The sequence below is a fragment of the Zootoca vivipara genome, chromosome 6 (genome assembly GCF_963506605.1).
Source record: "Zootoca vivipara chromosome 6, rZooViv1.1, whole genome shotgun sequence".
NCBI classification, from domain to species: Eukaryota; Metazoa; Chordata; class Lepidosauria; order Squamata; family Lacertidae; genus Zootoca; species Zootoca vivipara.
The window spans coordinates 27,043,268-27,065,545 of NC_083281.1; the positions used below are offsets into that span (position 1 = coordinate 27,043,268).

Sequence of the window (22,278 nt, forward strand, 5' to 3'; positions counted from 1 at the left end):
GGGGAAATTGTGTGTGTTGAATGGTATATATATATATGGAAGGCAGCTTCTGATGGTCCTAGGCTGAGTGCCCCCTCACCCTCTTCCCTGCCTCAATGTTTTGCTCATCCGAATCCATCTCCTTGCCTAGCGCTCTCCCTGCAGGAGGTAGATGGGACACTGGCAGCAGCTGACTAGGCAGCTGAGCCAACCTTTGCAGATCCTGCGTGATTAATGATCTGGCACCGTGATCCTTCCTGGTGGGTGTATTTACCGCTCGGTATCCTGCCAAGTCTTCCGAAGAGAGGAGCAGCCTCCATCTCGCTTCAGAAGCTGTCTCGAGCGGTGGCCCTCGAGATCTGTGGGGCCATGTTCACCTTGCCTCCTGGTCAGCCTTCCAGGAGTGGGAGAGTGGGGGCAGGCTAGTGCTGGGCAGCAGGGGGTCAGAACATGGATCTAAAACTTAGCTTGGTGCAGGAGGCTGGTTTCTACACACGCCCAATCCCAACCCCCTTCTGTATCTCTGAGTACAGTAGTACCTTGGTTCTCAAACTTAATCCGTTCCGGGAGTCTGTTCGACTCCCATAACTCTTTGAAAACCAAGGCGCGGCTCCTGATTGGCTGCAAGAGCTTCCTGCACTCAAGCGGAAGCCGCGTCGGACATTCGGCTTCCGGAAAACATTCACAAACCAGAACACTTACTTCCAGGTGTGCGGCGTTCGGGAGCTGATTTTTTCAACAACTAAGCTGTTTGAGGACCAAGGTACCACTGTACACATCCCAAACAGGCAAAAACACAATGAAAAGCAGGACCAGGAAGGGTGTGTGGCCTATGGAGAGCCCCAGGGTCCACAAAGAGAGGCCTGAAGGGCCACATGCGGACCACAAGTTATGCAGCTCCCAAGCCAAGGAGATAAGTAACTATACAACCTGTAGAAGACATCTGAAGGCAGCCCTGTATAGGGAAGTTTTTTAATGTTTAATGTTTTATTATGTTTTCATATATGTTGGAAGCCGCCCAGAGTGGCTGGGGCAACCCAGTCGGGCAGGGTATAAATGATAAAATTGTTATTGTTATTATGGAATAGGGCATCCTTATTTACATCTGAGAAATATTGGAGGGTATGAAGACATTTTCCTTTCGACAACTCGTTCTGCCTTGATGATAGGATCTGCAAGAGCTGTTATTATGTTTGTAAATTGCCTTGACAAACATGTTAGAATGTGATTGATTGATTGATTGATTCATTAATAATAATAATAATAATAATAATAATAATAATAATAATAATTCTAATAATTCTAGAGGGTTGGCCTGGTGGTAAGGAAGCCACAACACTGCTTACACAAAGCATATTTAATACGCACACTTAAAGCGCATGTTTTCCCCCAAAGAATCCTGGGAACTGTAGTTTATCCCCATGAGCTATAATACCCAGCACTCTTAACAAACTACAATTCCCAGTATTCTTTAAGTGGAGGGGGGGAAAAGAGAATGTGCTTTAAACATATGGTGTGTACACAACTTGAGTGTTATAACAAATGGTTGAAAGAGCTGAATTAAGTTCAGCCCAGAGAAGGAAAATTAAGGAGATATAGAGCTTCCTTCTAAGATCTGGAGGGCTGTTTGGTTGTTTGATGGGGGTGTTGAGTGGTTTTTCTTGCAGAAGCCTGCTTTGTGTGGGTGTTTTGTGTGTTGTGATGAGGTCCTGAGCCTCTCCGTTTTTCCATCTGTGAAATGGGTCTTTTGTGGTTCCCACGAGCGTTCCCGAGAATTCCAAATGTGCTATGCGGTTGAGCTGTCACCCTTTTCCATAGGAAGCTATCTTAGGCTGAATCAGTATTATACAGAGTTGATTCTCCAGGATTTTAGGCAGGCAATCTGTCCCAGCCTTCCATGAAAATCCCTGGGCTTGAACCTGCCACCTTTGTATTCAGAGCAGGTGGCCTAATCTACCTGTCCTCTCCTTCGAAACCTCAGAGCTGGTGGAAGGGGTTATCTCCACCAATGGCTCCATCTAGGTGCTGCTCTTGCCAACACTCTTTTTTCCGCCCCCTTTGGTGGCGTCCCTGTGCCCTGAACGGCTACTTGGCAAGCAAATAAAATTTGGCAGCCAAACTGTTTCTCAGCAGGGAGGGAAAACGATAAGGGGAAGTTTCAGCTGCTGAGTTTCAGCTTGTTTCCTCATCCTTCTCCCACAGAGTAATTGCCTCTGATATTCCTCCTGCGATGCACTCCATGCTAATTTCTGTTCTTCTCCATCTACATACTGTAATTATTCCAGAGAAATTATAGTCTGTCTTTCTACTACTTTCCCCCTCACCCCTTCTGAAAATCAGGAGGTGGGTGCCTTTCTACCCTCTGGCTGACTCCTCCTGACTGGACACAGACAGCCGCCAGCTGGGTCTCTTTTCAGCCCTGCTACAAAAAAACCAACCAACCAACCAGATTTCTGAGCTTATTCACAATAGAGCACCAAGCACCAGCAGCTGTCTATCTGTCCAGCCAGAGTTTAGGATTTCAGCAGTCAGCGATGCCAGACTTGTGGAGCGGCTGCCTGGGCTACCTGCACAACTGCTGCCCACTCAACAGCTAAAACAAGCAGCCCAAACCGTTCATCTCCCTACTTAAAGTTGGCAGCTCTGAACATTGTAGATGCAGGACTGAGTGGGGGATTGGCTAGAGGACCTCCATCCTATAGATGCATGATTCTGAGACCTGCATGGCCAACGTTCCATTTACATTCATTTTTGGTTTCAATTTGTGGAGCAATGCATGACATTCATGTGCCCATTTGAGCGGTGTGCAGGCAAGCGATTGCGTTGAAATCCACCTCATGCAAATGTCTAATCCTATAGGGTAGGGCTAAATCATGGGCACAAGAACAAAAGAAGAAGCTGCAGGATCAGGCCAATGGCCCAGCTAGTCCAGCATCCTGTTCTCACAGTGGCCAATCGGATGCCTGTGGGAAACCAGCAAGCAGGATTCAGGCACAAGGACATTTTCCCCTCCTGTAGTTTCCAGCAATAATAATAACAATAAAATAATAATAATAATAATAATAATAATAATAATAATAATAATAATAATATATTATTTATACCTGGCCCATCTGGCTGGGTTTCCCCAGCCACTCTGGGTGGCTTCCAACCGAATATTAAAACAGTACAGCATTAAACATTAAAAATTTCCCTAAACAGGGCCGCCTTCAGTTGTCTTCTAAAAGTAAAAGTTACTTATTGCCTTGACATCTGCTGGGAGGGCGTTCCACAGGACGGGTGCCACTACCGACAAGGCCCTCTGTCTGGTTCCCTGTAACCTCACTTCTCGTAATGAGGGAACCGCCAGAAGGCCCTCGGTGCTGGATCTCAGTGTCTGGGCTGAATGGTGGGGGTGGAGACACTCCTTCAGGTATACAGGACCGAGGCCGTTTAGGGCTTTAAAGGTCAGTACCAACACTTTGAATTGTGCTCGGAAACATACTGGGAGCCAGTGTAGATCTCTCAGGACTGGTGTTATGTGGTCCCGGCGGCCACTCCCAGTCACTAGTCTAGCTGCCGCATTCTGGATTAATTGCAGTTTCCGGGTCACCTTCAAAGGTAGCCCCACGTAGAGCGCATTGCAGTAGTCCAAACGGGAGATAACCAGAGTATGCACCACTCTGGTGAGACAGTCCGCGGGCAGGTAGGGTCTCAGCCTGCGTACCAGATGGAGCGGGTAGACAGCCACCCTGGACACAGAATTAACCTGTGCCTCCATGGACAGCTGTGAGTCCAAAATGACTCCTAGGCTGCACACCTGGTCCTTCAGGGGCACAGTTACCCCATTAAAGACCAGGGAGTCCTTCACACCTGCCCGCCTCCTGTCCCCCCAAAATAGTACTTCTGTCTTGTCAGGATTCAACTTCAATCCATTAGCCGCCATCCATCCTCCAACCGCCTCCAGGCACTCACACAGGACCTTCACCGCCTTCACTGGTTCTGATTTAAAAGAGAGGTAGAGCTGGGTGTCATCTGCATACTGATGAACACCCAGCCCAAACCCCCTGATGATCTCTCCCAGCGGCTTCATATAGATATTAAAAAGCATGGGGGAGAGAATGGAACTCTGAGGCACCCCATAAGTGAGTGCTCAGGGGTCTGAACACTCATCCCCCACCACCACTTTCTGAACACAGCCCAGGAGGAAGGAGCGGAACCACTGTATGACAGTGCCCCCAGCTCCCAGCCCCTCTAGACGGTCCAGAAGGATGTTATGGTCGATGGTGTCAAAGGCCGCTGAGAGATCCAGCAGAACTAGGAAACAGCTCTCACCTTTGTCCCTAGCTCGCCAGAGATAATCAACCAGCGCAACCAAGGCAGTTTCAGTCCCATGGTGAGGCCTGAATCCCGATTGGAAGGGATCCAAATGGTCCTTTGGGAGCAAGTAATATTCAGAAGCATTCATCCCTCCAGCTGTTGTGGCAGAGCCTAGCCATCATGCATGGCTAGTAGGCATAGATAGACCTCTCCTTCACAAATTTGTCTAATTCTCTTTTTTTGCTTGTTTTTATTTTTATTCAAAAAACACCCAGTTTTTATAGTATAGAAGGTTTTCTGTGATACGAAAAACAAGCAAGGAAAGATGCATATAGTGTCTCCACTTTCAATTCATAGAGTCTTTTTCATGGTTTGTTTGCATTCAGTGTGCCATCTTGTTTGGTGGCTGTCCTCGCCTCCTGCAGCAGTGAGTTCCACAGAGTAACCATGCTCTGGTGGGAGCTGTCGTCCCAAAGCAAAACAAAACCTGGCGGGCACCCAGTTGGGGAAAGCCATTCTGGAACGTTATCTTTTATCACCCCACCCCCCCCACCTCCAGACCATCTCACTCTGCTCCTTTGCGAGCTCGAGTTCGCATCCCCACAAGGGCCTGCCTGTTTAGTCGGCTGCGAAAGAGACATGGTTGGGTTCACCATGGCAATGTGCGCACGGCGTACGGGCCCAGGCAGACAGGGAGCTGCTGCTCACAGGAAGTCAGAGCTTGTTCCCCCATATGCTCTGCGGATTGATGCAGATTCACACTAATAATTAGGGCCATATCCCTGCTTGCTTTACGCCAGCAGAGCTCGAGGAGGGTGCAAGAGCTGGAAAGGCAGCCGGGGGGGGGGGGGTAGGGAGGTGGGCTCCGTGCCAGTGACTCAGAGTTCAGTACAAAAGCCCGAGCAATTAAAACACACCCTTTTGCCTATTGCCTCTATGTTTGAGGAGATGGCACAGGGGGAGTCAGCTACGTCACAGCTGCACAGGAGGTCTCTCTCTGCAAGGATTGCTTGGCTTATTAAGCTAAGATGCAGCTACCTCTGGGGGAGGGGAGAGAAATTTGCTTGAGTTTGCCCTTAAAAGAGGGTAAGACAAATTTGTGGAGAGAGTTTCCCAAATCCACACTTTCTAAAGCAGTACACGAACCAAAACAGAGCCATCCTCCGAGAGTCACGTGAAGTGTCGGTGGGTTCCCACGAGGCAAGACACAGTGATAACAGCAAGAACCTTTATGAACTACATAACTGGGAAACAGGGGCAAAGCAACTGCTTATATACATCCCTGAAATCCTGGGCCACTCCCACTCCCAACGTGATTGGCTGTCTAAACTTCCAAGCTGCAAAGCGCGACTCAGAATTCAAGGGCCAATGGCAGAGGCCCAAATCCTGAAATGTTCTATGATTGGATGTCATGCATTGAATCAGAACACAGGAGCTCAGATTCCTTAGTCCAGACTTAAGCTCAGGCAAACAGACCACTGAATACATAACATCACACTTCTCCGAATTTTTCATTACTTGGTCCTCCAGCCAGGGATACGGGCAAAAACCATGCGTGTCCTGCTGTGAAGTGTGCCTAAAAATGCACGTCTAAGGAAAATCAACATTCAAAAATGCATTATATCAGGGGGAACTGCTTTGCAAGTATGCATATGTTAGGTGAAATTGTATACAGATCTGTGTACATTCGGATAAATTTGCTCTAAAAGGCTGATTTGTTTTCCTGAGCCCATTAGGGAAAAAAAATGCATGCAAATTACATGGAAATATAGAGAACAGAATGTAGCAGTAGAAAAATGAGAAAATGGGGGAAGCCAAAATTGTCAGATTCACCTTCCAGATGTTGTTGGACTACAGCTGTCATCAGGCTCCTCATCCCTGTGATAGGACACTGGACACAGACCTAGAAGTTTGGGGCTCCTGTTCTAATTCTGCCAAGGACAACATGAGTCCATTAAAGTCTTTCTTTAAGCCTCAGTTGCCCAGTCTGTGAAATGGCTATAGCAATAACTGACACTCCCTAGTGCATTGTCAGAATTAAACGTACTACCAAATAATTGCTCACATGCATCTGTTTCTTTATCACGGGAATCAATAATCTCTGCCCTCCCAGATGTTGGGGCTTGTCCACACAGCAGCAAAACATGTATTTGCACCTGCTTGTCTCCCCATGAATGCAGAGGCAACCAGAGGATGTCCTCCCCATCCCATTGTTGACCCAGACCTTTCACACACTTCTAAATGCAGGTTTCTCAATCCTAGCCCTTTCAGACTTCCCAAGAGTTGGGGGGAAAAACAACCTACCTTGCATTTAAAATGGGTGTTGGAGACTTGGGAGAACACTGAGCAGGGGGGAAGGTATTACGTGGAAGGCCCTACATTAATGGGGGCAGAAGCAAGTGCAGAACCACATTTTGCTCCTGTGTGGACAAACCCTGCTGTGGCATCAACTCCCATCAGTCCCAGTCGGCATAGCCAGTGGCCGAGGATGCTGGAAGTTGTAGTCCAACACCTGGAGGGCCAACAAGTTTCCCCCTCTCCTATATCAAAACAGACCCTTCTCAGCACGAGACCCTACTGAACCAGCCAGCGAAGACAACACCAGGAAACATGAGCAAAATGGTATTGTATTCCGTTTCAGTCTGGGTATAGACTGTGCATGGTCTGAAGGGACACGATGCAGGTTCCTTGCAGAAACTTAGCAGGTCTGGCATCTGCCTGCACAGGAAGGCGGTCAGCAAAGCCTGTGCACACCACCCTGACTCCCACCAGCCTTTTCATTGTGCATTTGTGGTTATTTGTGCTCATGATGGCGTCAAGGTGGTAATACACAGTTTCACTTTCAATACCTTGTGCACCTGCACAGGTTTCAGGTTGGACATACTGCTTTGTTCCCAACCAGTGTGTGTCTCATTGCAGAGATCGTGCAGCTTTTTACACCACAAATGTCCTGGGTTTGGGGGGTTCTCTCACTTTTGTTGCACCGCAGTAAAACTTTGAGGTGGGGGGGGGGGGAGGTTGCAGTCAAGTAAAAAGTAATTCTTTATGAAATAAATAAAAATAGAGTCTTTTCCAGACAGCAACAACACTGTAACATTGGGGAAGCAATGCAGAATGACTAATACAGTGGGATTATATAGAATCATAGAATTGTAGAGTTAGAAGGAATCCCAAGGATCATCTAGTCCAGGTGTCAGCAAACCTTTTCAGCAGGGGACCAGTCCACTGTCCCTCAGACCTTAGGGCTGGACTATATTTTGGAGGGGAAAAATGAATGAATTCCTATGCTCCACAAATAACCCGGAGATGCATCTTAAATAAAAGGACACATTCTACTCATGTAAAAACAGTGCTGATTCCCGGACCATCCACGGGCCAGATTGAGAATGCGATTGGGCCGGATCCGGCCCCTGGGCCTTAGTTTGCCTACCCATGATCTAGTCTAACCCCCTGCAATCTAGCCCATTCCTGAGTGGGCTCAAATCACCAACCTTCTGGTTAACAGCCAGACGCACTGACCCATTGCACCACAGAGACCTCTGTGCGGACAGTCCAATATAAACCCACCAGCAATGCAGCATTATTGCATCAAAGACTTGTTGCAGAATTACACACACACACACACACACACACACACACACACACACACAAACCACCTGTAATGCAAAGTGTGTCTGCTGAGGTGCTGTAAACATGGATTAGTTCCCTTTTGGGGCTCTGGGCTAGATAATTGCTTGTTGCTGTCGTCTAGATTATTCAGCCGTTGCTGTGCTCTACCCCAGAGGCGGCTGCATCTCATGAGCAATTGTTGGACGGGGAGGAGGAGACCGTATCCGTTCTGGAGCGATTATGCAGCAGCGCCAGGCTGTTTTGCTCCTGCCTTGTGAATAATATCACAGTCCCTAACTGTCACCAAGTGAAGGACGCTCATGGTACAATTTGAAAAATGATCCAGCAGAGGAAGGGGAGGGTGGAATTCTGTGGAGGCAGACACACACAAAGAGAGGATAGGACATTGTAGATTCCCCGGCAATGGATATGCTGGTGGCTTGGAAACACGGGGGGACCATTAAACAGGGATCTTTTGTGGCTTAACTGTGTTTTCCTGGGTCTGGGGAGGTGTGCCTGCCCACAGTAAGGAGGGGGAAACATGAAGAATGTGTCTTTGGGCGTGTCAGGAATGCCTCCCAGTAGAAAGGCTCAATTGGAGGAGATTGTGCTCTGATGAACGCAGACGGAGAAATGGATTCACTGTGCGTCAGATCAGCATGAAAACCATCCCCCCGCCAAACTGGAAAACTCTGGAATCCTGACTCCAAAGCACCTTGCCCATTAGGCCCCCATCTCCTCTTGTCAAAGTCCCAGGTTCAATTCCCAGCATCTCCAGGCCAGTGGCTCTTCTTAGTCCAGCATCCTGTTCTCACAGTGGCGAAACAGACGCCTGTGGAAAATACACAAGCAGGATCTAAGCACAAAAGCTCTCTTCCCCTTCTGTCATTTCCAGCAACTGGTATTCAGAAGCATTGCTGCCTCCAGCTGGGCTAGTAGCCATTGACAGTGTTATCCGCCGTGAATTTATGCAATCCTCTTTTATAGCCTTCCAAGTTAGTGACCACCATTGCCTCCTACAGGAGCAAAATCCATAGTTTTAACTCTACGCTGCAAACCAGCTCCCTATAGCCAACATATATCGCTGTCATATATAAACCACTTCCCCCCCCTGCCTGCCCCCAATAAAGCCAAATACAGCCAATTTAGGGTGCTGATCATCTGTTGGGAGAGTGGAAATGGAGCGTGGGGCAGAGAAATAGAATGGGGTGGCTGGAATTCTGAGCAGGGAGCACTCCACACTGCAACATTTGGTTGAAGCTCCCCCTTCTCCTGACTAATAGCCAATGGCCATTGATTCCACACCTGGAAATAGAAAATAGACGGTTCCACTTCTGAAAATAGAGTGTTCTCACCTCCAGCATCTTGCAGACAAAAATAGGGACGCTTGTGTACGTGTATGCAGGTGATACTTTCACAGCCTAAGGATTACTGAGTGTATGGTACATGTGGACACACAGTGATGCATAGCTTCGCTGCCTTGAAATTGCTGCATACATTTGCTCGAAGAGAACTTATCCTGCACTGGCTTCCAAATCAGTCGTTCCCGAGAAACCTTAAGAGAAGGTTCATCATTGGATCTGACTGCTCTTACCTAGGATGAGCTGCAGCAACCACATTTGGTGACGTACCTGTATATAGTAGTATCCAGAGTGGAGGTTTGATGGGGGCGTACCTGTATATAGTAGTATCCAGAGTGGAGGTTTGATGGGGGCTGCGAGGGAAACGGCATTCTGACTCTTTGCACCCATGCATTTGAGTGCACACACCCTACAGCCAAGAGATCCGCTCAGATATTTAACTTTTGGAGTCCCTGGAAAGGAGCCTGATGCCTAGAGAACTCAATCTCTATCCACACAAAAGCAAATATAGGGACAAAAAAATAGGGCAATTAGGGCGTGGTCCCCTCTTTTGGGTGAGGGATCGTAGCTCAGGGCTCCTTCAGGCAACCTATTTATTGATCACAGACCCTAATTTGCTTGCACAAATCTTATGTGGTGGTTAGACTAATGTGTAGTCGTTTTTGTGTGATTTGTTTTGTTTTGTTTATATGACAATGAGCATTCATCCTGCACTCATCTTGATTTGCTGGTGGGGTGTTTACATGTCTTCCCATTGATTGCAGGTTCATCCTACGCATTTCCCCTTCACTTTCCTAACAGCAAGCAGTCTGGTTCATTTTTAGCGGAGATTTGTTCTAATCCACTTTAAATGCACAAACCAACAGCCCCTCCAGACATCCTTTTGGGTTGCACATTCATGATGAGTTGTGCTCTTGATGCTATTACATATGGCAGCTGCACATGTTCCCACTTTCAATGCTGTTCGACCCTGCAAAAGTTTCAGAGTGGACACCCTGCTTCATTTTTAAGCAGTGCACGTCCCGTAACCTCCCTCTGAAATCCTGTAGCTTTTCATACCCAAAATGTTCCGGTTTACTTATTTTTGTCCTGCTTTAGTTACACTAGCCCTTCCAGACAGCTTGTAAAGTAGTAGCATTGGGGAAGCATCCTAGAACAAAGTGAAGCAGAATAAATCCACTGCTATTGCAATAATAGGCTCCGTCTGCACTATACATTTAATGCAATATTGTATCCGTTTGAACAGCCATGGCTTCCTGCAAAGAATCTTGGGGACTGTAGTTTGTTAAGGGTGAGAGTTGTTAGGAGAACCCAGTTCCCTTCATAGGTTTACAACAGGGGTCAGCAACCTTTTTCAACCGTGGGCCGGTCCACCGTCCCTCAGACCATGTGGTGGGCCGGACTATATTGGGGGGGGGGGGGTTGAACGAGTTCCTATGCCCCACAAATAACCCATAGATGCATTTTAAATAAAAGCACGCATTCTACTACTACTACTACTAATAATAATAATAATAATAATAATAATATTTATACCCCGCCCATTGGCTGGGTTTCCCCAGCCACTCATGTAAAAACACGCTGATTCCCGGACAGTCCGTGGGCCAGATTGAGAAGGCAACTGGGCCGCATCTGGCCCACGGGCCTGAGGTTGCCTATCCCTGGTTTACAACTTCCACAACTGTTTAACAATCCAGTCTCTCTTACCAGGGAACTCTGGGAATTGCAGCTCTGGGAGAGAAATACAGATCTCCTAACAACTGTAACCACCCTGAACAAACTACAGTTCCCAGTGTTCTTTCGGGGAAGCCATGACTGTGTAAAGTAGTATATATGATGCTGTTTTAAATGCATAGTTCAGATGGGGCCTTATTCTGTTAAGAACATGCTGTAGAATGTACCCAACATTTTAAAAAATCCACCAATCTGGAGGGGCCCCTAACATTCCGGTTTGCACTTTAATCTCTCCCGCAAAATATTGATGGCCCGCAGGCACTTTCAGCGGTAGGGCACACATTTTCCATGCGAAAGCTCCAGTCCCTCCCTGGCAAGTCTAGTGAAAAGGCAGCAGTCCAGAGATGGGGGAGGCCCTCTCCTTCCCGAGACCCCTGGAGAGTCAATCGTAAACCAGTTCAGGGGTCCGGAAGGAAAAACAGCTTCCTATGTTTCTGGTCGCTCATGCAGATCTCGGCCCCTCTCCCAGAATTCAGTGCAGAAGCTAAGATCTCATGCTGCTCTCATGCAGGCAAGCTGCTCAGGATAACAGGTATTTAGCTGATTGCTAGATAATGGCACACTGCTAGAAGCAGGAGAGCAGTCGGATGAGAATTAAAAACCGGCTCCTTTTAGTGGAGTCCCAGGGCCCAGCCCAAATCACATCCACCCACAAGAGAGGAAGGAAGATGTGCTGCGAGAGAAGCAGCCAATGTACTAAGCCAAGCATTCTCCCCCCCCTTGCAGCAGCCTGTCTTTTCACTCTCCCCCCCCCTCTCCTCAACACGCACACATAGCCGGTGGAATTTGTGTGTGGGCTCCACTTGCAGAAATGCAGAGCTAACATAGTCGGGCACCCACTGACACTCGCGTGCCCAGGAAGCTGCCTGCTCTGCCCAGATTCCACCTACGGATGCTGAGCCACCCTTGAGATCTCTTGGAAGGCCACAAGCAGGGTGGCAATTGTCCTGGGACAGAAGGGTCTGCAGCATCCCCTCAACTCTGGCTAGGACTCCATCATCCCTCTTTGCTGCTGTCCATCAGGCCCAAGTGCCCTGCCAGCAGCATCAGAACCAGGGGCTCCACTTCCATCTGCTGACTCCAAGGTGTTTTTTGCCCTTCTGCTTCCCGAGGCAACCCGGTTCAGCTTGCTCTTTTCCTTCCAGATCCCCACCCAGTTCATCCAAACTCGATGCTGGAAGCATTAACAGGAGAGAACGCCAGCAGACGCTGCTAAAAGGTAAGTTTCATCAGAGCAGTGGGAGTTTCTGTCTCTGTAGAGTTTGGACAGGACCCCTTCAGGGGTTCTTGTAGAGTTGTTTTCTTAAGATTAAGCCCAGCCGGAATATAAAAACCAGAAGGGGGTGCTTGTTTGCAAGCTGGGTTTCCAGACCCAGCAGTCCTGGTGGAAGCATTGTCTCAAACTCTGCTCTAGGCTCTGTCCCTGGTGGGTAGATGCCCCACATGCAAACAACCAGTGTGGTGTGGGGGTTTGGCTGTTGTTGGTCTGGGAGAACAGGGTTCAAATCTCTACCCTGTTGCAAAAGCCTATTGGGTAACCTCTGGCTTGTCCATGTCTCTCAGCCTAAACTACCTCGCAGGGTTGTTTGGGGGATAATAAAAACAGGGTGGGGGTAAACCATGCATGCCACCTTGAGCTCTTTGGAAGAATGGTGGGCTATACATGAAATGAATAAGTTGCTGAGCCCACTAGGAACCTCTGCCCCTTCTTACGTCACATTAGCAGAACCATGGGCAATATATTTGCTGACACCCCTTTACGTCCTGCCCAACCTGATCACCAGTACAGGGAGTTGCCTAGAAGTCTCAAGTTCTCCTCTGCCCCTTGGGACAGCAGGCTTGGAGGTTTGGGGCCAATTGGCTCCCTCCATCATGCTTTTTTCCTGATTGCAACTCCCTTGCTCCATACAAACTGGATGGAACGAATGTGCCTGTCAACTTGGCCAGATCAGGGGAAAGACGTCGTAACTGGGAGGGGGGGGAAATCTGGGGTAAGGATTGATCTTCATCTAAGGCAGTGAAATAGCTTGGTATTCGGCCCTGGTCTGGGTCCCTGTTTCTTGCGTATCTCTCTGTCCTAGGGAGGAAGAGAGACCTTGGCACAGTGTTACAATGTGAGCTCTGCAGGTAGAAAGTCCCCCGTTCAATTCCTGGCATCGCCTGTTTTTTTTAAAAAGCCCTCTCTCTGCCTGAAACTATGCAGACCCACGAGGCAGACAGAGGCGGCAAAACTGGTCTGGAGGTGAACGTGAGCAGTCTGGCTTTACTGTAGCTCCCGGTGCTTTGGGGCCACAGAGGTCAGGGCAGGAGCTGCGCTGGCTAAAGAAGCCTGTCTATAAATCATGCCTGCCTCCTGCGACTGTTCTCCATTCTGGAAGGAGACACAAATGTGCTTTGTTTTGTTTGCTCTGCAAACGGGGACAAGCAGCTTGTTTATCCAAGTGAAGCCTGTCTGGGGGGAGGTAGGGTGATGCCAGCCCCTGGGAAACGAAAGGGCCCTGATCCTCTAGATTGATAGGTCTGAACAGACATCCACCCTAACCATCCCCAAGGGGGTTTGTTTCCCTTGGCTCTGGGGGTGAGATGGACCCTTCGTTGAGGAAGAAACAGAGCTTCTGCTGACAGTTATCTTGATGGGACTGGGCAGGAGCGCCGTTGAAAGGCTGGGTGGACAGACTGACATCCAAGGCAGGGGAGGTGGCAGAGGACAATGATGAGAGGGCGGAGGTGTTCAAAATGGAGCGTGGAGAGCCCTAAAGGGACACGGCATGCCTGTCTGTCATTTCAGATGTCTGTAGAGAAAGGGGCGGCAATTTCGTGGGGGAGCAGATTTCAACAGGATTCCGTGGTCTGTTCTTGAAATGTGTATCAGAGCAACCCAATGAATGCCCACTCAGAAGGAAATCCCACTGGGGTTTTATAGTACTTACTCTCTGTAACGTAGGGATCAGACAGCTGTGGCTCTCTGGAAGTTCACAGAGTTTAGAGCTGGAAAGGGACCATGAGAGTGATCTAGTCCAATGCAGGAATCTCAGCTAGATCACACGTGACAAATGGCCATCCAACCTCTGCTTACAAACCTCCAAGGAGCCCCAGTCAGCATGGCCGGTGGTCAGGGTGACGGAGGCTGTAATTCAGCAACATCAAGAGGGCCCCCGCTTTCCTGCCGAATTAGGGATTGCAGTTTCAGATGCTAGAAAGCAGAATACACCTGTCCTCCCCGCCGCCACAAAAGCATAGATGGTGACAACTTCAGCAATTTTCTTTAAACAGATTTTAATAAAGCAATTTTATTAAAACAGAATAGGAAAAAGAGGTGTGCTTTTGACCTGCAGATCTGGAACGCAGGCCTCTTTCCTTTTTTGTAACTTTCCAAATGTTGCTGGACTCCAGCTCCCATCGTCCATGCACATCTTCTATGCTGGCTGGGGCTGTTGGGACCTGAAGGGTCACTCGCTATCCATCGCTATATTATAGCAACACAAGGCAGCAGCTTTCCTTGTGGGGCAGAGCCACAGGAGTGGTCTCCCAGGGTCAGAGGCACTGGAGGAGCCTACCTGGCACACCTGCCAGAAGGCTATCCCTGCATCTCCACCTCACTGGGCAAGCTACACCTGTAACCACCACCACCAATGTCACAGTCCCACCACCAGGGGGCGTTCATCAGAACAGGGCCTTTTCCATGGTTGCACCCTCAATATGGAGTGCTCTCCTCTTGGAAGTATAATTTGTGCCAATATTTGTCCAGGGATTTATGGGATGTTAGTCCCCTGCTACACATTGATGTGCTGGAATTTTTATTCTGAGTTTTGCTTGCATTTAGAAAAATGGCCCTAAATTACCCATGTCCAATGATTTCTGTATATTTAATATATATTATGACTCACTCTTATTTTGCCTGGATTGTTGTTTCAATTTTTGTTTTAAATTATGTTGTGACACATCACAGGATCACCGGTGGGCGGACTTAGTTGACAGTGCCCTAAATTGAATAAATAACTTTGCAATCTTGTGCCTATCTGCTGGGAAGTAAGTCCTACAGAGTTAGCTCAGGGCAGAGGTGGGGATCTTGGGGCCCTCTTGATGTTGCTGAACTACAACTCCCATCACCCCTTGCCATTGGCTGGGGCTGATGGGAGTTGGGAGTCCCAACAGCATCTGTAGGACCACAGGTTAGTCACCTCTGACTTAGGGCTCACTTCCAGCTTGCAACAGCGTGCAGAGCAGAAATAACAGGCGTTCTTGAGGAGCAATTGCATATGATCTGAAACACGAGGATGGTGGGGCACGGGGAAGTCCTGCTGGCCCTCCCTAAAAAGCACCCCAAATCTTGTGGCAGGGAGTTGAGGAGCAGGTTGGGTGAAACGTCATGTGTTCTAATCTATCTGCAGCACCACAAATTTGGCTGAGAATGTATGAAGGAATTCCAGAAGGAATAGAGGCAAGGAATTCTAAATAGATCCAGGTTCTGTTGGTCGTTCCATCTCTCCAGCAAACCCGAACCCAAACAACCAGTGTGGCTATAGATTTACAGATAATTTCTGCAACAGGACATCAGGATGCCAGCCCCTTTCCTCCAGCTTCTCAGTGAACCAGCGAGATCCTTTCTCCTCCTCTCAGAGAGGGAAAGGCAGCCAAACTCTCCATCTTTTTAATCGCCTTTCCCAGCTAATCCCTCCTTCTTAAGCAGCCTCTTTCTCAAACCTCAAGAAACACACACACAATTTTCCTGTCGTTTTCATGCCCGTGCCACCCGCCCACCCTGCTTTCTCAGCTCCTTTGCATCCTGTGGGTGCCCTTGCGATAAGATCTCCCTGTGTTTGTAACCTGAGCAAGCCCTGGGAGCAGGCAGGAGCTGAAAGCACCAGGGCAGCCCTGCCAAGACCTTCTGCAGCTGCCCTGGCAGCAACCAGCTGATGGCTCAGCTGCCACAAGTCAAGTATTTTGCCAGATTTGCAGGCAGGCACAGGGAGAGGCGAGAACTGGCTACTCTTGCTACTTTTGCTGGGCGTTGTACTAGGGTGGCCCTGTGTCCTGCATTGTAGGGTATGGTCCTTTCTTTGAAGGTGTCCTCTGTTTGAAGGGCTTCTTTCAAAATGAAGAAGAACCCTAAAAAGGGCATGAGGGCAACACTTCAATTGCACACATTTAAATGTCCGGTATGGGTCTGAATCCCTCCCCCCCAAATAGTCTGGAGGTACCAACAGCCTTTCCCACTATGGTGAGAAGCAGCATAATTCAATTTAAATGACAGGATAGTAATAATTTTCTAAATTTGCATCTGTGCATATAAATCAGCACATGCAAATCAATGTTCTATTTTTCGAGGCTAATATGTCAATACGCTAAGCCCACCCAAAGCTTAGCTGTACAGACTTTCAAGCCAAACAGGCAGGCAGGCAGGCATTGCACTGTAGCCCTTCACAAGCCTTGCATTTCTGCATCCCCGATCCTGGGCATGTTCTTAGACAAAGACCTCACTGTGTTCCGTGGGGCTTACTCCCAAACAAGTGTGCTTAGGACTGGAGCCTTATTTGTAAAACTTATTCCCTCTTGAGTTGCAACAGCTTTCTTAATGAAAACATGGTGCAGCTGAGAGCAGTCATTTTGATTTCCCACAGTGCCCAGGAGTGATGCAACACCAGTGGCATTGTGGGAAATAAAAATGGAAGCTCCCAGGTGCTGTATTAAAGGGAGATGCAAGGCAGGAGTGAACCATGGCCCTCCCAGAGGGTGGGATTTGCAGCTGCTGGTAAAGAAGCATGCCACAAGCAAGCACAGGGTATATGTAGAATAGTGGGTCTGCAGTTCACTTAATACATAATAGTATACATTAGGAGTGAGGAAGGTGTGACACAGAAGATGTTTCTGAACTACAGCTTCCACCATCTCTGAGCATTGGCCATGCTGACTGGAGTCCAGCAACACAGAATCATAGAATCGTAGAGTTGAAGGGATCCCAAGGGTCATCATGTCCAACCCCCTGCAATGCTAGATTCTCAGCTAAAGCATCCCAAACAGATAGAACTGTTTAGAAACTTCCAAGGAAGGAGAGTCCATAACTTCCCAAGGCAGTCCATTCCACTGTTGAACAGCCCTTACTGAAATTTCTTCCTGATTTTGAGTTGGAATCTCCTTTCTTGCAACTTGGAGCCATTGGATCGAGTCCTACCCTCCAGACCAGGGGAAAACAAGCTTGCTCCATCGTCCATGTGACAGCCCTTAAGATATTTGAAGGTGGCTATCATATCTCAGGGATGCTTTAGCTGAGATTCCTGCATTGCAGGGGATTCGACTAGATGACCCTTAAGTCCCTTCCAACGCTACAATTCTATGTTTCCGTGATCTGCTCTCAGTCTCCTCTTTTCCAGGCTAAACATGTCCAGCTCCTTCAACCGTTTCTCATAAGGCTTGCTTTCCAGAGCCTTGATCATCTTGGTTGCCCTCCTCTGCACACGTTCCAGCTTGTCAATTCTTAAATTATGGCACCCAGAACTGGACACAGTATTCCAAGCATGGTCTGACTAAGGCAGAATAGAGTGGCGCTATTTATTACTTCCTTGATCTGGGCACTATACCTCTGGAGAGTCACAGGTTCCCTAGCCCTGATGTGTGTGCGCTCATAGATCCACACATATCATTTTGTCGTGTTTAGATTATCCTCCCTCTTCACTGTCCTGATGGGCCCTGCTCTGCTTCATTTCTAAGGTGGGCAGATGTAAAAAAAGAACGGCCATGCCCTTTTAACTTCACGCTGGATAGAGAAGACCAGGAGAGAGAGGGCTTAGCAGCCCCAGCGTGTCCTGCAAGATTGACAGCCCCTCTTCAACACCACTATTAAAGGTACCACAGACTTTTATTTCTTTGCACTTTCACAGAAGAGTTAATCACAGAAGATCATAGAGTTGGAAGGGACCATGAGGGTCCTGAAAAGAATCTGGGGGCAGGGCTCAGACCTTAGGAACACAGTCAGATCCACTTGTCCCTGTAGCCCAGTACTGTCTGCACTGACTGGCAGCAGCAATCCAGAGTTTTATGTTGCCGACCCTACCTGGAGATGCTGAGCCCTTTTGCAAGCAAAGCAGATGCTCTGCCACTGAGCTATATCACCCAAAACTTTCCTATATTGACTACTAACACTCCTCCACTTAATCTCAGACTGGTGGAGTGCTTGGTGCAACGCTAGCAAGAGGATGTCCCTCTGCATGCCCTCAGAGGCACTCCTCCTCCACGTTCTCACATCCCATTGCATTCTAGAACCCCATTCCCCCCCCACCTTGCCTGCTTGATTGCCCTTAACCATTTGAGGATTAAGTGTTACAGACCAGTGTCAGTGTCTCTGATTAAGTATCAGCTTCATCTGAGCTGCCGGGGATGGGAGGAGGAGAGGATGTGTGTGGATTGGATGCAGAGAGGAAAGTTCGGCATAAACAAATCAGCCCTAAGGAATGGCCAGAGGAAGGAGAGGGGTCTGCTGCTCTGCGGTGGACCGCTCTGAATCGGTGGTATTCGGACACAAGAAAGGCCCTCCCTTAAAAAAGGGACAGAGACCGCCTCGCTCTCAAAGACAGGAGGTGAGCTGTGTGCAGGGAGAAGGTTTTGCTGTATGGCCTGGACATTTCTGTGGGGGTAGGAAGGAGAGGTGCAAAGGAGAGATGACAAGGGACCGTTGCAGGAGGGGAGTGTCGGAGAAACAAGAGGTGTATTGATAACTGCACAGGTGGCTCTTGTTGTGCGTTTGACGCGGGGCGCAGGGCGCACCCAGCCAGGATCAAGCCTGCTCTTGTGCCTCAGTTTGCGACAGAGGCAGGCAAGTGGGTGTCACCATCAGCCAAGCAACAATAGGAGCCTGTGTGTTTTCTTCTTCTGCTGCTTTTGTTTTCTGCTCCCTGCTGCTTCCCAGCAGATCTTCGCCTGAGGCTGATGCCACAGGCTGACATTGTGCGGCTGCTGGTGGGGAGGGGGAAATGCGTGAAAAGGGCCTGCACCACCCACTGTGCCACCAGGGGCCTCCATCCGGCAGCCATCTTGGTTTGGGATGTTCTGAGGACCCGGCGGTAGTTACAGCGTTCTCCAGCCTTCTTCAGTCTCCAGATGTTGCTGGACTTGTTGGAAGTGCAAAAGCAGGGGTCATTTAGTTTGTAATGTAAGGGTTAATGTTAGTCAACTAGACAAGAGTGGAGATGCAGCTTAGCAACTGGGCAGAGTGGCATGATCTTCACTGAGGTAGCACATTCTCTGACTGGCTGTGTAGTTCTGAGGGAGTTTTCCTCTGTACGTTTGGCTGAATGTCTCTCTGCTATGCTGAAGTAAGAAAGACACTGCCTCCTGTTCCTTTCTCCTAAGATTATTCATTGTTTTTGTTGATTATTTGTAAAACATAGCTATATACCGGAAAGTATCAGAGTGGTTTCCCTTATTCATTACAACTGGTCTATAGCTATCACACTCCCGATTAAAATTTGTCAGCATTAGACATGTCTGGATAGGCTTGTCTGAATAAAAATGTTTTTAGCAGGTGCCCAAAAAGAGTAAAGGGAATATGCCTGCCTGGTGTCAATAGGCAGGGAGTTCCAAAAGTTGGATTTCTTACAAATGTGGAATTATTTTTATTACCTGTAACAGCAGCAGTTCCACATATTGAAGCAGTTAAGTGGGCATACAGTGGTACCTCTGGTTACGAACTTAATTCGTTCCAGAGGTCCATTCTTAACCTGAAACAGTTCTTAACCTGAGGTTCCACTTTAGCTAATGTGGGCTCCTGCTGCCATCGCACCACCGCCATGCGATTTCTGTTCTCATTCTGAGGTAAAGTTCTTAACCTGAGGTACTACTTCCGAATATGCGGAGTCTGTAACCCGAGGTGCCACTATATATGAGATACGGTGATCTCACGCTCCCTCTCATGACAAAAGTAATCCATTCAGGTAACAAAGGCTGATTTGGCTCCAAAACCGCGCCTGATCCCAGATCATAGCAGATCTAGGTAATCAGGCTCATCCGGGGATATCAGAATCTGTTCCACAACCACCCTCTCCATCACCATTGCTAACAAAGAGGTATTGGCAACCAGTCTATAGTTACTACTTCCTTTAAGAAGGGGATGCACCACCGCCTCTTTGAAAGCAGTGGGCAGCCACTCAATCCATGCATTCACCAATCCTGTGACCCATTCAGTCACCCCACTCCAGCTAGCTTTAATAAACCAGGATGGGCAAGTATCCAATGAGCAGGTGGTCTGGCTCAGCACTGCGAGAATCCTGCCCACATCCTCAGGCCACATGAATTGGAACTAGTTCCCCCAACACGGCGCTGGAGACCTCAGCAGGCAATGTCGCAGCAACAGTGTCTGAATCACTGCGAAACTGAGCGACTTTATCCTCAAAGCAGTCAGCCATTCAGTTAGAAGGCTTCCACTCCTCTGGTCAGGAGTAGCCAACCTCTGGATCACGTACAGCAATGCCACCAGAAGTTGCTTTGAGGATGCAGCGGAAGCAGCAAAGGAGGATCTCTCCACTGCCTTGGCTGCCACAGGGTAGGCCCGATTAGGAGCCTGAATAATAATAATAATAATAATAATAATAATAATAATAATAATAATAATAATATATTATTTATACCCCGCCCATCTGGCTGGGTTTCCCCAGCCAGTCTGGGTGGCTTCCAACAGAAAAATAAAATAAAATAATCAATTAAACATTAAAAGCCTCCCTAAACAGGGCTGCCTTCAGATGTCTTCTAAAAATCTGGTAGCTGTTTTTGACATCTGAGGGGAGGGCGTTCCACAGGGCGGGCGCCACCACCGAGAAGGCCCTCTGCCTGGTTCCCTGCAACTTGGCTTCTCGCAACGAGGGTACCACCAGAAGGCCCTTGGTGCTGGATCTCAGTGTCCGTGCTGAATGGTGGGGGTGGAGATGCTCCTTCAGGTATACTGGACCAAGGCCATTTAGGGCTTTAAAGGTCAGCACCAACACTTTGAACGGTGCTCGGAAACGTACTGAATGTACAGTTGGCTCTGCCTGCCACCCGAGCAGCAGTCCTGATGAGCCTTAGGGATGAGAGCCATATGAGGTGGTGAGCCTGTTTATTTTGCAAGCCTTCCTTTGGCCTTTTCTCCCTACTCCCCAATCTGGGCATCTGTGTAAGGAGTCGCCCCCACTTTGGCAATGGCTGCTGGCTCAGCTCAGAATGCCTTGCTGGTAAATCATTGAAATGGAGATGTTGAGAAGCCCAGCAAGCTATTGCAGTATCTTGTGTCTATGAGTTATCATAGTATCTGGTGTCTTGGCATATTAAACCTAGCAGGGATTTGAAATGGCAAGAATTGCCTTTTTCTTGATCTCGGCGGCTGTGATCAGTTTCCTTCAGCTTTCTTTTTTCAAGTGTATTCAGATCGCGACTGTACTCAAAGCCACTTAAAGGGCTTTGTGCCTAGGAACAGAAGGGAGCCCTGCCTTTTCTGCAATAATTATCTTGCAATCAGGTATGCTAAATAGCCGTTTCCCTTCTCCAAGTCCTGGTCCTTATGAAGCCAAAACAGCACCACCCGCAGAGACACCCTCAGAAGAGGAAGATGTCGGCAGACTCAGGGAAACACCGATGTTTGCATAACCACAAAAAAAAAGAGTCAAATGTTGACTGAGCATGCTCAGTGGGTACAGATTGCTGAATTATTGTTGGAGGCGCAATGATTGGGAAAGAATCAAGTGGCTGGAACTCTGAATGGGAGCAAGTGGGCCTGACTTGCAAGTATATATTTCATTTGTACTGTATCTCCAAGAAGCACAGTGTGGCATGCATAGATCTTCTGTTTCTCTCCCCACCCCCTCTCCTGGTTGCTCCCACTTTTATCCTCACACAACATCCCTGTGAGGTGGGTTAACTAGGCAGTTTGAATCAAGGTCATCCCATGAATGTTGTAGCTGAGTGTGGGTTTCTCTCTCCCCGCCCCCCGCCCCCATGCTGTGAATGTTTGGACTCCGTCTGGGCTTTTTGGAAGTTAAATCTGCCTTGCATATAGCAATGCTAGGATTTCCCCTCTGCTTTGCATGAAGAAGCTCCCGGGTTCAATCCTCAGCATCTCCAGGAAGTGCCTGGAACCCTGGACAGCTCCTGCTGCCAGTCAGTGTAGTCAGTGTTGGGTTAGATGGTCCAGTGGGCAAAAATGCATTTGTTACAGGAGAGAAGAAGTGGATTGGTCTACTGGCTGCTGGTGTCACAGCAACAGCCTACCTGTGCAACTGGGGAAACAAGTTGATTGGTCTGCTGGCTAGTGATGTCACAGAAGGGCCCTTAA

The 22,278-nt window shown here is 48.4% G+C and overlaps 1 protein-coding gene across 7 annotated transcripts in view; it reads left to right on the forward strand.

Moving 5' to 3' along the window:
* Nucleotides 1–22,278, forward strand: part of LOC118087583 (myelin-associated glycoprotein) — a 69,551-nt gene that overhangs the window by 12,984 nt on the left and 34,289 nt on the right. For 3 of the 7 annotated variants that reach the window (XM_035120360.2, XM_035120361.2, XM_035120365.2), the window contains exons 2-3: nucleotides 12,128–12,201; nucleotides 17,691–17,825. The gene's annotated coding sequence lies outside the window, so the exon portion shown is untranslated. Of the gene's footprint in view, nucleotides 1–11,843; nucleotides 12,202–17,690; nucleotides 17,826–22,278 lie in introns of those variants that run through there. The other 4 variants (XM_035120362.2, XM_035120363.2, XM_060275677.1 and 1 more) reach the window with 3 other exon arrangements.